At 35.7% G+C, this 14,255-nt stretch overlaps 1 protein-coding gene across 3 annotated transcripts in view; it reads right to left on the reverse strand.

Moving 5' to 3' along the window:
* The window catches only part of LOC123557428 (myotubularin-related protein 8-like), a 110,968-nt gene that overhangs the window by 9,393 nt on the left and 87,320 nt on the right, over nt 1–14,255 (reverse strand). The gene's annotated exons all lie outside the window — the stretch shown is intronic.

Consider the following 14,255-nt stretch of genomic DNA (forward strand, 5'->3'; position numbering starts at 1 on the left):
GACTACTGGTAACTGTGAAGGACTAGCCATGAATGACTACTGGTAGCTGTGAAAGACTAGCCATGAATGACTACTGGCAGCTGTGAATGGCTAGCCAAGAATGACAACTAGCAATTGTGACCGACTAGCCATGAATGACTACCCATAGCTGTGAATGACTAGCTATAAATGACTACAAGTAGCTGTGAAAGACTAGCAATGAATGACTATTATTTTTATGTATTCACTGTATGTCACTCTTAACCCATAATCAGACTATAACTGGTCACAGTTGTGCTTACCTGCTAACTTTTTGTTATAGCTACTGGTAATTTCATTTCTATTTTACTACATTGCACATAGCATCTATGACTGTTCCTAGCCAATGCTACTAAACTGGTATAGCAGAACTTACACCCGTGTTTAAACACAGGTCATTGCATGCATGGAAACTAAATATAATGTTATTTCAATGATTTCAACAAGAGGCCCCATTGGGCCTAAGTCGCTCACCTGAGGAAGACCTTGATTCCTATCAAGTTTTGCTAACACATATAAAGCATTTCATGAGGAGAAGACATTTTATGTTTTTTGTTTTTAGGCCTCACCAAATTAAAAAGTTGTTCATCGGATTTGCCGCTTGTATATTTACAGAAACACAAAAAAATTTATTTTTTTTGGTTTTTTGCTTGCGCTCACCCCAATGAAAAAAATCAGTCCAAAATTTTTTGGTGCGCTACTTTTTACGGAAGTATTAAAGTGTATAAATGCTTATAATTCCAGTCCCAGATTGTTCTCAAATGGATTTTAATTAAAATAAATACATACTACGCTCATGTCGTCTATAATAGATCATAACACTTATATTTAGTTGCATTAAAGTTATTTCCCCTTTATGCAGTTATGCCATTTTCTTCAAATGTTTACCAAATTACATGCTGCAAAAATCGATTAATTTCATTGAAAACTGGATGAAGAAAAACATACTAATTCATTTGATAACATCAATCTACATTATTTTGATAAGGGTAAATACTTATTGATGCACGTCACTTATCTGTTGTCTGTTTTTCCTGTCCAAATGATCAGCATTTGCATACGAAAGTTGGTGGGGTAAGGAATTTACATTATGAGTTGTTTTTAGACCAGTTTCGATTTTCAGTTTTTCTAATCATTTAGTAGACCAATGTTAATGCACGTTAATCTCCATTTCAGACCTTAATTGAGACTTTGTTTCAACAAATTTAATATGTTATGAAAGTTTAAAGTTAGGAAAAGAGCTGTACATAAGACATCATGCTAGACTTTTCTGAATCAGAGCTTTGCCAGTAAAAGGGGCATAATAGTCAGAAGCTTTGAAAGTAACAGAGTTATTGGTCATTACATAAAACTTAAATAAAAATATTCTATGTCAAAAAGGGACATAACTGTCTAAATTCAGACTTACGAGTATTGTTTCTCCTGGTGTAGACTTTGACAGTAAATTACTATTCTAAGTTTCAAATCAAAAGCTTTAATAGGTCTAGTATTACACTTACAGAGATATTTCATGTGTTAAAAACTTTGTAAAGTCAGCTAAAAATGCTACATTTTCATAGCAGTAAATAATCAAGTCACATATGTATGTGATAAGTTTGGTTTAAGGTTATGCATTGTTGTTCATTACATATTTTCTAACAGCATTTTCAAAAGCATACATTATTTGATTACAGTGTACTGTATGCCAATGTTATTACCTTTTTTCACGAGTTCGCTTTGTTGTGCGTCTGCAGGTCAGATTTTCTCAATTCCCGGGGAATTATTTTTTGATGTAAAAGGGCTAAACATTCTATTTTAAGGTTTTTATTAGTCAGTCGAGAGCCAAATGAAGACAAATATATTTCTTCGCTCGCTCCTGATTTTCTCAAAACCCAAAAAAAATATTTTAATTATCTTTCGCTCGCCGCCTCAATTTTTTCAGAAAAAAAATCGATGAACAACTTTTCAATTTGGTTTGGCCTTATTTTTATTTTGAGTTTTGGTATTTCCTAAGTGTAGCCAGGAAGAACCACATTAACAGATGTGAGAAAGGACCATATATAAAAACAAGTTTCAAATTGTATGACAAAAGCCCTGAGAAATTGCTTGATAGAATAATATGATGATAAAGTCCAAAAGAAGCATATTCAGATATGAAAGTTCCAACTAGAAGATGCTTTTGTAGAAAAGCGCATGTCTCCCCCAATGCATAGGCGTATACGCAAGAAGTCAATAGAGGACAGGAGCGAAAGTCAAAGAGACAATGACGGTTGGCTGCAATAGGGATCATCTACTTGGCATGTCCAATCATCCCACTAAGTTTCAACATTCTGGGCCTAGTGGTTCTCAAGTTATGAATTGCAAACGGTTTTCCATGTTCAGGCCCCTGTGACCTTGACCTTTGATCAAGTGACCCCAAAATCAATAGGGGTCATCTTCTTTGCATGTTCAATCACCCTTTTAAGTTTCAATATTCTGGGTCAAGTGATTCTTAAGTTATTGAGTTTTCTATGTTCAGCACCCTGTGACCTTGACCTTTGATGGACTGACCCCAAAAACAATAAAGGTCAGCTAATCTTAAGTCCTATAATCCTATGAAGTTTGAAGGTTCTAGGTCAAATGCTTCTCAAGTTATTTATCGGAAATGGATTTCCATGTTCTGTTTGCTGCGACCTTGACCTTTAATAAGAGTGATCCAAAAATCAATAGTGGTCATCTTCTCATCAGGTCGAATCATCCTATGAAGTTTCAACATTCTCAGTCAAGTGGTTCTCAAGTTACTGACCAGAAATTCTTTTCCATGTTCAGGCCCCTGTGAAATTTACTCTGCATGTCCAATCATCCTATGAAATTTCAACATTTTGGGTCAAGTGGTTGTTCAGGCCCCTGTGACCTTGAGCTTTGATAGAGTGACCCCAAAATCAATAGGGGTCATCTACTCTGCATGTCCAATCATCCTATGAAGTTTCAACATTCTGGGTCAAGTGGTTCTCAAGTTATTGATTGGAAATGGTTTTTCATGTTCAGGCCCCTATGACTTTGACCTTCGATTGAGTGACCCCAAAAACAATAGGGGTCATCTACTCCATAAGCCCTGCCACCCTATTAAGTTTGAAGGTTCTAGGTCAAATGGTTCTCCAGTTATTGAGAGGAAATAGATTTCCTTTTTTCTGTCTGCTGTGACCTTGACCTTTCATGGAGTGACCCAAAAATCAATAGGGGTCATCTACTCTGCATGTCCAACCATCCTATGAAGTTCCAACATTCTGGGTCAGGTGGTTCTCAAGATACTGATCAGAAATGGTTTTCCATGTTCAGGCCCCTGTGACCTTGACCTTTGATAGAGTGACCCTAAAATCAATAGGGGTCATCTACTCTGCAGTCAGATATAAAAGCTCTTCTCGAGCTTATGTTTCCTGTTATGATGTCTTGCCGACTTTAAATAAAATTTATTGTATTCTATTGTATTGTCCAATCATCGTATGAAGTTTCAACATTCTGGGTCAAGTGGTTCTCAAGTTATTGATTGGAAATAGTTTTCCATATTCAGGCCCCTATGACTTTGACCTTCGATGGAGTGACCCCAAAAACCATAGGGGTCATCTACTCCATAAGCCCTGCCACCCTATTAAGTTTGAAGGTTCTAGGTCAAATGGTTCTCCAGTTATTGAGGGGGTATGGATTTCCAAGTTGTCTGCTGTGACCTTGACCTTTAACAGAGTGACCCCCAAAATCAATAGGGGTCATCTACTCTGCATGTCCAATCATCCTATGAAGTTTCAACATTCTGGGTCAGGTGGTTCTCAAGTTATTGATCGGAAATGGATTTCCATGTTCAGGCCTGTGACTTTGACCTTTGAGAGAGTGACACCAAAAACAATGGGGGTCGTCTACTCCATAAGCCCTGCCACCCTATGAATGGTTCTCCAGTTACTGATCAGAAATGAAGTGTGACAGATGGACGGATAGACAGACAGGGCAAAAACAATATGCCCTCCAGTAAGGGGGAGACATAATAATATACACATGTTTACTTTATGTTGATGAGGTATCCCAAGTTTCATCTGAATTGGGTGGACGAGTTGAATACACAAGGTTCAAAATTTTAATGTAGTTGTAATATTGTAAAGTCCGAAAAGGGCCAACAATCATTTTCAAAAGTTATTTTCTATTTTTAGCTCTGGCAGCCCTTAAAGGGAAAGGCAATGTTGTTCTTAGGTTAATTCCGTCTGCTAAGATTTCTCAAATCATTTAAAGAAGTGAAAGAATTTTTACAATCGGCTTAAAAATGAGACAGTTATGAGCATTTAAATATTTGATCAAAATGGTGGCCATTTTGTTTCCATGGCAACAAAAAACAAAATGGCAGATTTAAATTTCTTGATACATATTTAAACTGTATTTAGTTATTTCTGTAAAACAATTCTCTACTTTTCCCAGCTATAATGAAAGGAATTACCATGTTTTACATCTTACACTCAAGAAACATATAGAATTAATCTATTCAAAAGGTTATTAATTTTTTTTGCTAAATTAAGAATTCAGCAGTGTGTAAATATATAAACGCACTAAAATGGCTGCCTCCATGATCAGCCATTTTCTTAAATTTCAAACTGCCATATCTTTTTCAATAGTGGTCCTATTTTAAAAATTCTTTGAGCTTGAGGATGGCTTTCATATAAAATTAACTTATTGTCAGGCTTTCCTTGCCCTTTAAGTGCCTTCAGGCGGGAGAGTTTGCATATACAGGAAAAAGGGTCCATCAAATGATGCTATATATCAAGTTTTGTGAATGTACATCACGCTATACATGAGAAGTTGTTTTAAAGTTTTTCCAGTTTTAGTTCTGGTGGCCCATAAGTCAAGTCAAGCAGAGCCATTTAACCTGAACCTGAGAAAGCCCAATCAAGAATGCCATAGACCAAGGTTGGTGAACATTCATCAGGCAGTTCATGTGAATAAGTTGTATATCTTTTTTATTTAGTTGTTTTGGTTTTTTATAACTCTAGGCAGTAAGCAAATCTAAGAAAAAAACATACATTTTCTCATCAACTCTAGTGAACATCTATCAATCTTTTCAAGAGACAAAGTCTTTTAAAGGTTTTTCTTTTTTAAGCTCTTGGGAGGACCCATGTGCTGTCCAAAGCAACCATCTGAACTTGGGAAAGGCTCATCCAAGGAAAAAATAAAATAAGTTTGGTGAACATCTACTGGGCAGTTCACAAAATGAAGCTGTTTATAGGTTTTTCTTTTTTTTAGCTTTGGAGGTCTGTACGTGAAGTCCAGCAGATCCATCTGAATAAATATGAGGAAGGTCCATTCAAGGATGCTTCTGACTGAGTATGGTGGACATACATCAAGTGGTTCAGGAGAAGTCATTTACAGAAGTTTTCAAATTTTAGTTCTAGCAGCCCCTAAGTGCAGTGAACCATTTGAACAAACTTGAGAAAGGTTCACCACAGAATGCAACAGAACAAGTCTGGTGAACTGACATCAAGAAGTTTATCAGCCTGTTCATAAAAATAGGTTGGTTTAAAGGTTTTTCTTTTTAAGCTCTGGCAGCACTTTTATGTGAAGTTGAACCATTTGAACAAATCTGAGACAGGTCAGGAGGCTGAAGACAAAGTTTAGTGTAATTGTGACCAGAAGTTTGGGAGGATAAAATCGCTTGTGCTAGACTAGCAAACTACACTAAATAGCTGCAGAGTTAGAAATGAGACTCTAATTCAAAGTCCAGCATTTAATTTGTAACATGTATGAATTATTCATTTTGGTGTAATTTGGTTTCGTTTTTGTTCAAAATTTAAACCTTTAACAAAACAGGCCATGATGGCCATGTTCACTCACCAGATAATCACTGGTATAACAAGAATTATTTTTGCTAAATTACTTTGAAAACTGCCCTGCAGATTAGGAAAGTCTTCCATAGTTTATTAGAAGAAAACTAGACCAAGCAATTTTAGTTTGACAAATCAAGATGGCTTCAATCAAACATTTCTGTGAAATTATTTCAAAATGGAAGGAGATGGTTCAGGAGATGGCATTTTAACATTTTTACATTTTAGTTGTGGACATCATTTTTTGTTGATGAATTAGAACAATTTGAACAGATTTGATAAAGGGTAATCAAAGAAACATTATTGTAAAATTATTTCAAAATTGGGCAGGCAACTAAAAATATTTCACGAAAGTCCTTTAACACAGTAAATCAAGCTATTTCTTTACTTCATATAAAATCCTCTTACTTGATAATGTTATTTCAACATTTCTAGAATATATTAGATTTTCAGATGTCAACTACATAGAAACAGAACAAGAGCTGTCTTTTAGACACACGATGGGGAAACCACGTGACTAACTTGGGTAATGTGCACGCAAAATTGCTAAAAATAGGCCCGCTTCAGGTATGTTTTTTCACTATAACTTTTTTGATCCGCAATTGTTTTAAACGAGATAACATGCATAAACCCCGCAATAAAAAGCTCTTTCATCGGATATATGTAACTTGATGAAACTCCCTCCCGTTTTTACGTAATCCTTGCCCAATCGATTCGAAAGATGCAAAATATTTTGGTAACGAACACGTCTGTTCACAAGTTACGCACCTAGCACAGATTCTGCAGGGAATTTTCGCTGGAATTTAAGTTTAAAATAAAGCTTGTCATTGTCCAAAGTCCTGTAAAAAATAATTAACATGACTATTCAGGAATATTAAAGATATCGTAAGACAAAGGGTGCGGTAACGTACACGTTGCGGTTTTTCAGGAGGTGACGTACACGTCATTTTTCCCCAGAGGGTAACGTACACGTCAAAGACTATCTATCATGCATGTAGACCATCTTTGTCTTTAAATGACTGAATTGTTAACATTTTGACATTGTTAAAAAAGATGCAGATGCTGGGAATAGGCTGTTTTTCTTTCGGTAGGTTAGTATAAACAGAAATGCTACAGTGAAAATGAGTAGCGTCGGTCCTCATCCTAGCTTGGAAATAATTACACGTTTACAGCTCTTGTATATCTATACATAAATAGGTAAAATGATAAAATTTTGAAATTATTTTGCTCTAAATCCATCATATGCGCAACTGACCATGTATCTTTGAGACAGTTGCTTACGGGTGATGGAAGCCTAGTACTTGTTCTTTCCAGTATCGATAGTTTGTTTAGTTGTCCGCACCATATGATTCTGACTTTTGAAAGAGACGTATTAAATACGCATATAGGTACAATTGTTGCACCGACAGTAACAGCAGTAAAACTATTATCTATTTATAGCACGGAGAATGAATATACTTGCAATGATAGCAAAATGTCTTTTCGGAGAAAAAGTAATTTAAAGGCGCACGAGAAGAGAAATAGTGGAGCGTGAACCTACCACTGTTGTGGGAAAAACTTTTTTTGGACGACCCATTTTCTAAAAATAACAACAGAAAAAAACTTGTTACTTTTCTTTTTGACATGTTTATGTTTTGTATATCATTGATTTTACTTGGATTCCATACAAGTTTCTTATACATACAGAGAGGTATTTAAAAATGGAGTCAGTAAGAGTTATGATTCCTTAGGCCAGAGTTTTTTTATTTTTCGTTTTACGGGAGCGCCGGTCCTAAATATTGCAAAAGTGGAATAAAATTAAAATTCATTTTCCCGAGTTTTATTTTATTTTTTCCGCCGGTCGGTTGTTTACAGCCCCAAAGAAAATAAAATTAGTGTATTTTTACCTGGACGTAATTTCACAGGAAGGGAGTTTAACGCGTGCAAAATATCGTGTTTTGCCGTACATTTATCGGCATTAACAGGGTGTAAAATTCCACTCGCTTGCTCGCATTGGCGAGTTAAGTCTGAGTAGGACGAGTGGACCTCGCTGTGTACTCGGCCGATCGGGCGAGTGTTTTTTTTACGTCCTTATTTTACCAAAATTCAGAAATTACATCTACAAAACGTCAACAAACTTTGAGATGGTTCAGTCGCTACCTGGATTGACTGGAATTTACCGCGAATCGTAAAGATATCAAACGTCATGCCGGTAATTTTCCATTCCACACAGCACGTGTGACCTATCGTAACATCTAATTTACATCGACACGTACACAAAAACCGTGCGTAGTGCTTTCATTTTTTAATATTTCGCATCAAGTTTTCAACCCCCCTTGAGAAATAATACTTTTTGAATTCTATAATGTTTTAATAAGACATCGACAGAAATGTAGGCAAAATTCTATAAAAACGGTCGAATTTTCATTATATCATTTGTAAAAATTCAAACAGCGCGATCTTAGTTACTTATTTCTTTCTAAAAGTAAATAAATGATGAATACTATGGGCTTAAAATTCAGACTTTTGACCAGAAAGTCCCAAAAAACGAATAAAAAAATCTTAAATAATGAAAAAGCGGCTGCGATTACAATACATGGAGTAAGACGGTTTTTGGCAAACAGATTTCTGTTAGTGGGGCAGAAATAGGTTACGTGACCTCGTGAACGTGAGTAGAAATGCGATTTTAAAATAAAGCAATGTGATGTCACTGCGGTTTTTAATTAAGTTTTAAAATGAATCTTTGTACATGTATTTTTTACCAACAATTTAAAAGTTTTTCTGTCAAAACAATAATGTAAATTCCTTGAGGGCAAATAGGTCACAGAGGTAGGATATCCACTATAGTAACTATCGTTTGAGACATTTACCTTTATACGGGATATAGCACATTCGCTTTTGATAACAAATTAAAGAAGAAATTTTTTATTGATTTCTTTTTCTCAGCAATTTTAAGAACCGATGCGGTACAATCAGACAGTGATATGTCACATGGCGCGAAAACATGACGTAATGCCATGACAATCTCGAGCAAAAATACGCTTTGATCCCCGCTTCAGATGTCAAGATACTGACACACTTCTTTTAGCTCTTAGAGGGGGTGTAAATTGATCATGAAAACAAGGTCAACATTATTTTAGTTTATCACTGAATAGTTACCGATAATCTTTAACATTTTTTTTTCTCTTTCTACAGGGTGGATGGACGATGATTGTGTCCAATTTTTTTTAGACACTTTTAAAAAAATATATTTTTCGGGAAATAATACTATTGTACATAATACTCCTTTCATAAAAGTGACAGTATTTAAAGTATTAAATTGTCTAAGATTGTCTTACTCACATTTTGTTTTCAATAGATTCAACTTAAAGTTTGCCATAGAAAGGTAATACAATATCAAAGGTGCTTTGACATTAAATTTTATTCAAAACATTAGTTGTTTGCAGAACAAATAAATGTTTGTAACAGCAGATTTTTTTTACATTTCTATTTCAATGGTGACCCTCACACTTTACAAAGGCTTGGGACTGTCTGGCATAAAGCAGCTGGTAGTGTTGGCAAAATCTCAGACAGATGGTCCATTTCTTTTGTAACTTCAATAGAATTCATAAGTGTATAAAGAATAATAAAGAATACTTTTTATTGGAGACAATATTTTAATAAAAAGTGATGCAACTTCAGTACTTGACTTAGTGTAGTATAAAAAGGTGCAAATTACAGAAGCAACTTCGGTACTAGAACTAAGTGTATTATAAAAAGGTGCAAATTACAGAGTTAATGAAGTAAATTTTCAGATTACTTTTTGCTAGATTATCTTTCGTTTTTCAACACTGAAAAAAAATCTTGCCCTCTGCACTGTGACTGTTATTCAAAGTTATTAAATACTTTTTTTTTGCTGATAAAATCCAGTATATTATGATGCTGGCATAAACTGTAAAGTTAGTGTTAAAGATGATATTGGTGAAAGATACAATAAGTAAATATTATGTATAAAAGCAGAGGGTTACACAGCAGAAGATGCAAGCAAACCAAACCACCAAAAATACTACACTACTAAGCCACTTTATACCAGACGTGTTTAGTCTCTACTTGCTGTCACTGAAATTACTGTGGCTGTTGTAACAGATAAAATAATTTTTGTCTTCCACTTAAATTAAGTAAAACAAGCTTCTGAATTTAAAGACTTGCAGTGTGAGTTACAGTGCCTGATGCAGTTATTCACAAGCATGCATGAAAATTTTATTCAATGTTCATCCTGTATAAATGGCTTTTTAGTCTTAAACATAAACATACATCACAATATTAAATACTGGACACAAACACAAGTAAACAAAACTTGAAACGAAAGTTCATCAAAATTAAAAAAAATCTTAAAAATTCTATTTATTTTTATTTTTTTCCGAGATGCTCACTTTTCAAGCTTTTTATTTTTATTTTTATTCCCTCCTCCCCCTGCTCATTTTTCAAAAATCTCCCGTAAAACGAAAGATAAAAAAACTCTGGCCTTATCACTGCACTATCTTTCACTGACCTGTATTAATGTACAAAGTATCAAATCAACCCTTCATAGTTTTTGGCTTGGGCTTCAGTCAAGCTTCTTGCTTTTCCTTTCATGCATAAAGGGAGGTGATTCAAAAATGGGGTCAGCTAAAGTAATGGTTCTTTGACACTGCACTTTGCTTCACTGACCTCTATCAATGTATCAAGTATCAAGGCAATCCTTTATATGGTTTTGACATTGGCCCCAGACAAGTTTTTTCATAGATAAAGGGGAGGTTATTCAAAAATAAGATCAGTTAGAGTTATGGTTCTTTGACACTGTACTTCCTTTCATTGGACCTCTATTTATGTGCAAAGTTTCAAGTCAATCCTTTATATAATTTCGACTTGGGCTTCTGACAAGCTTTCTATATAAAAATAAGGGGATGTAATTTAAAAATGTGACCATTACACTGCGCTTCCTCTGTCAATGTGTAAAGTATCTTCAAATTCTTCAAATAGTTTTTGACTTGGGCTCTGGACAAGTCTTTTTTATTAGGATAAGGGGAGATAATTGAAAAATGGGACCACCTAGAGTTATGGTTCTTTGATACTGCACATCCTCTCACTGTGTTCGATCATTGTATGAAGTAACAAATTAGCACCTTTATTATTTCTTGAGTTATGCTCCGGACAAGAAGCGTGACGGACGCCAGCCGGTCGCCAACGGGACAGACAGACGGACAACGGAAAAGTGATCCCTATATGTCGCAGCTACTTTGTAGTAGGCGACACAAAATCTGTCTAAGTCAACTGTACTTGGTTTCAAAAAAATTCAATTTTTTGCGACATTTTCTAACTTTTTTTGCGATCCAATATAGCTTAGTTTAGTTTAATAGTTAATTGTAATCTCGTTAATGCTTATATAAGGTATTTGATTTTGTGAAATGAACAGCCTAAACTTAACGAGGCTGTTACTTTAAAGCTTTGGATGTAATTGAGCATTTATAGATCATATTATCAGAATATGTCAGCATTTATGATTTAATCAACATGGAATGACTATAGTACTTAGATATGCAAAATTTAGGTAAATTACTGATATGTTGTTTCAGTAAGGAGGTCTAAATGAATAACTAGCTGACCAACAAACTGTCACTAACCCACAGAAAGAATAACATTACTCCCGCATGATTAAACGACAACGTGGTTATATTATTGGCTGATTGTTATGGTCCCATGCATGATAGAACTCAAACAGTTTGTCAATGATTCAAATAAGGTGCATGCTGTCATATTATAAACAAAACGATTTTCCGTATTGTAACGTCTTAATAAAGAAAAATCATGGTTATCAAGCATGCTATCGTTCCAGTTATCGTTCAGAACTTATACTAATTCCAGCATCTTTTTAACAATATAAAAAATGTTTACATTTTCAAGGGTCATCAAGAAGATTTGAAACATTGGATTTGATTAAACCCTGCTGACAGACAGAACTACATGGTTTATTCCCAGAAACCTAATTAACTTTTGATAGTTGGAGAAAAGAAAAAGTTGACATTTAAAATGGCAACTGCTAACAATGTCTACTGGTCAAAATAACATACACGATTAGGTCATAAAATTCCAAATGCTATTCATTTTCACTGTAGCATTTCTGTATATACTAACCTACCTGAAGAAAAACAGCCTGTTCCCAGCATCTGCATCTTTTTTTTAACAATATCAAAATGTTTACAGTTCAGTCATTTAAAGACAAAGATGTTCTACATGCATGATAAATAGTTTTTGACGTGTACGTTACCCTCTGGGGGAAATATGACGTGTACGTCACCTCCTGAAAACCAGAACGTGTACGTTACCGCACCCTTTGTCTTACGATATCTTTAATATTCCTGAATAGTCATGTTAAATATTTGGTACAGGACTTTGGATAATGACAAGCTTTATTTTAAGCCTACATTCCAGCGAAAATTCCCTGCAGAATCTGTGCTAGGTGCGTAACTTGTGAACAGACGTGTTCGTTACCAAAATATTTTGCATCTTTCGGATCGGTTGGGCAAGGATTACGTAAAAACGGGAGGGAGTTTTATCAAGTTACATATAACCGATGAAAGAGCTTTTTATTGCGGGGTTTATGCACGTTATCTCGTTTAAAACAATTGCAGATCAAAAAAGTTATAGTGAAAAAACATACCTGAAGCGGGCCTATTTTTAGCACTTTTGAGTGCACGTTATCCGATTTAGTCACGTGGTTTCCCCACCGTGAGACAGCATTATTGACTTTTCCCAGTGCTTGACTCTGAATTAAGTGCTTTGCCAGTAAAAACTTTATAAAACTTTAACCAAACAAGAGCTGTCACTAATGGTGACAAATGCCCCCGCAGCACCTTGACCTTTGACCTGGTGACCTTGACCTTTGACCTGGTGACCTCAAAGTCAGTAGGGGTGGTGTACTCAATAAGTACTATCAGCACGTGAAGTTTGAAGGTCCTGGGTGAAGTGGTTCGCGAGTAAAGTGCCTTCATGCAAAAAGTTAATGTTGGCCCCTGTGACCTTTGACCTGGTGACCCCAAAGTCAGTAGGGGTCGTGTACTCAATAAGTACTCTCAGCACCTGAAGTTTGAAGGTCCTGGGTGCAGGGGATCGTGAGTAAAGTGCCTTCATGTAAAAAGTTAACGTTGGCCCCTGTGACCTTGACCTTTGACCTGGTGATCCCAAAGTCAGTAGGGGTGGTGTACTCAATAAGTACTATCAGCACGTGAAGTATGAAGGTCCTGGGTGCAGTGGTTCGCGAGTAAAGTGCCTTCATGCAAAAAGTTAACGTTGGCCCCTGTGACCTTGACCTTGAACTAGTGACCCCAAAGTCAGTATGTGTGGTGTACTCAATAAGTACTATAAGCATGTGAAGTCTGAAGGTCCTGGGTGCAGTAGTTCGCGAGTAAAGTGCCTTCATGTAAAAAGTTAACGTTGTGATGAACGAACGAACGAACGAACGAACGAACAAACAGATGGACAGTTGAAAACTAATATGCCTCCCTTCGGGGGCATAAAAATTCTAAGTTAAAAACGGGCATAAATCTGTCAAACTTCAAATCAGAGTTATTGGAATTATTTCTTCTGGTGTAGCCTTTGATAGTAAATAATTATTTAAGTTTAAAGTCAATAGCTTTGAAAGTTACAGAGATATTGGACTTATACAAATCTTTAACAAAATAAATTCTAAGTTAAAAGGGGCATAACTCTGTCAAAATTCAAATCAAAGTTATGGGGATTGTTTCTTCTGGTGTAGCCTTTGATAGTAAATAACTATTTTAAGTCTCAAGTCTACAGCTTTGAAAGTAACAGAGATATTTGACATAATGTAAAACTTTAACCAAAAAGATTCTAAGTTAAAAAGGGGCATAACTCTGTCAAAATTCAAACTGGGTTATGGGGATTGTTTTTCCTGGTGTAGACTTAGATAGTAAATAATCATTTTAAGTTTTAAGTCAAAAGCTTTGATAGTAACAGAGATATTTGACTTTATCAAAAACTTTAACAAAAAAATTCTAAGTTGAGCTGTCTCCATAGGATGACACATGCCCCCGATGGCACTTTGAATGAATAGTTATGGCCGATGTTAGAGTTTAGGACCTTTGACCTACGGACCTGGGTCTTGCGCGCGACATGTCGTCTTACTGTGGTACACATTCATGCCAAGTTATTTGAAAATCAATCCATGGATGACAAAGATATGGACCGGACACGAATGCACTATCATGAAAAATGACCTTTAACGTCTAAGTGTGACCTTGACCTTTGAGCTACGGACCTGGGTCTTGCGCGTGACATGTCGTCTTACTGTGGTACACATTCATGCCAAGTTATTTGAAAATCCATCCATGGATGACAAAGATATGGACCGCACACGAATGCACTATCATGAAAAATGACCTTTAACGTCTAAGTGTGACCTTG

The sequence above is a fragment of the Mercenaria mercenaria genome, chromosome 5, assembly GCF_021730395.1.
Source record: "Mercenaria mercenaria strain notata chromosome 5, MADL_Memer_1, whole genome shotgun sequence".
NCBI lineage: Eukaryota > Metazoa > Mollusca > Bivalvia > Venerida > Veneridae > Mercenaria > Mercenaria mercenaria.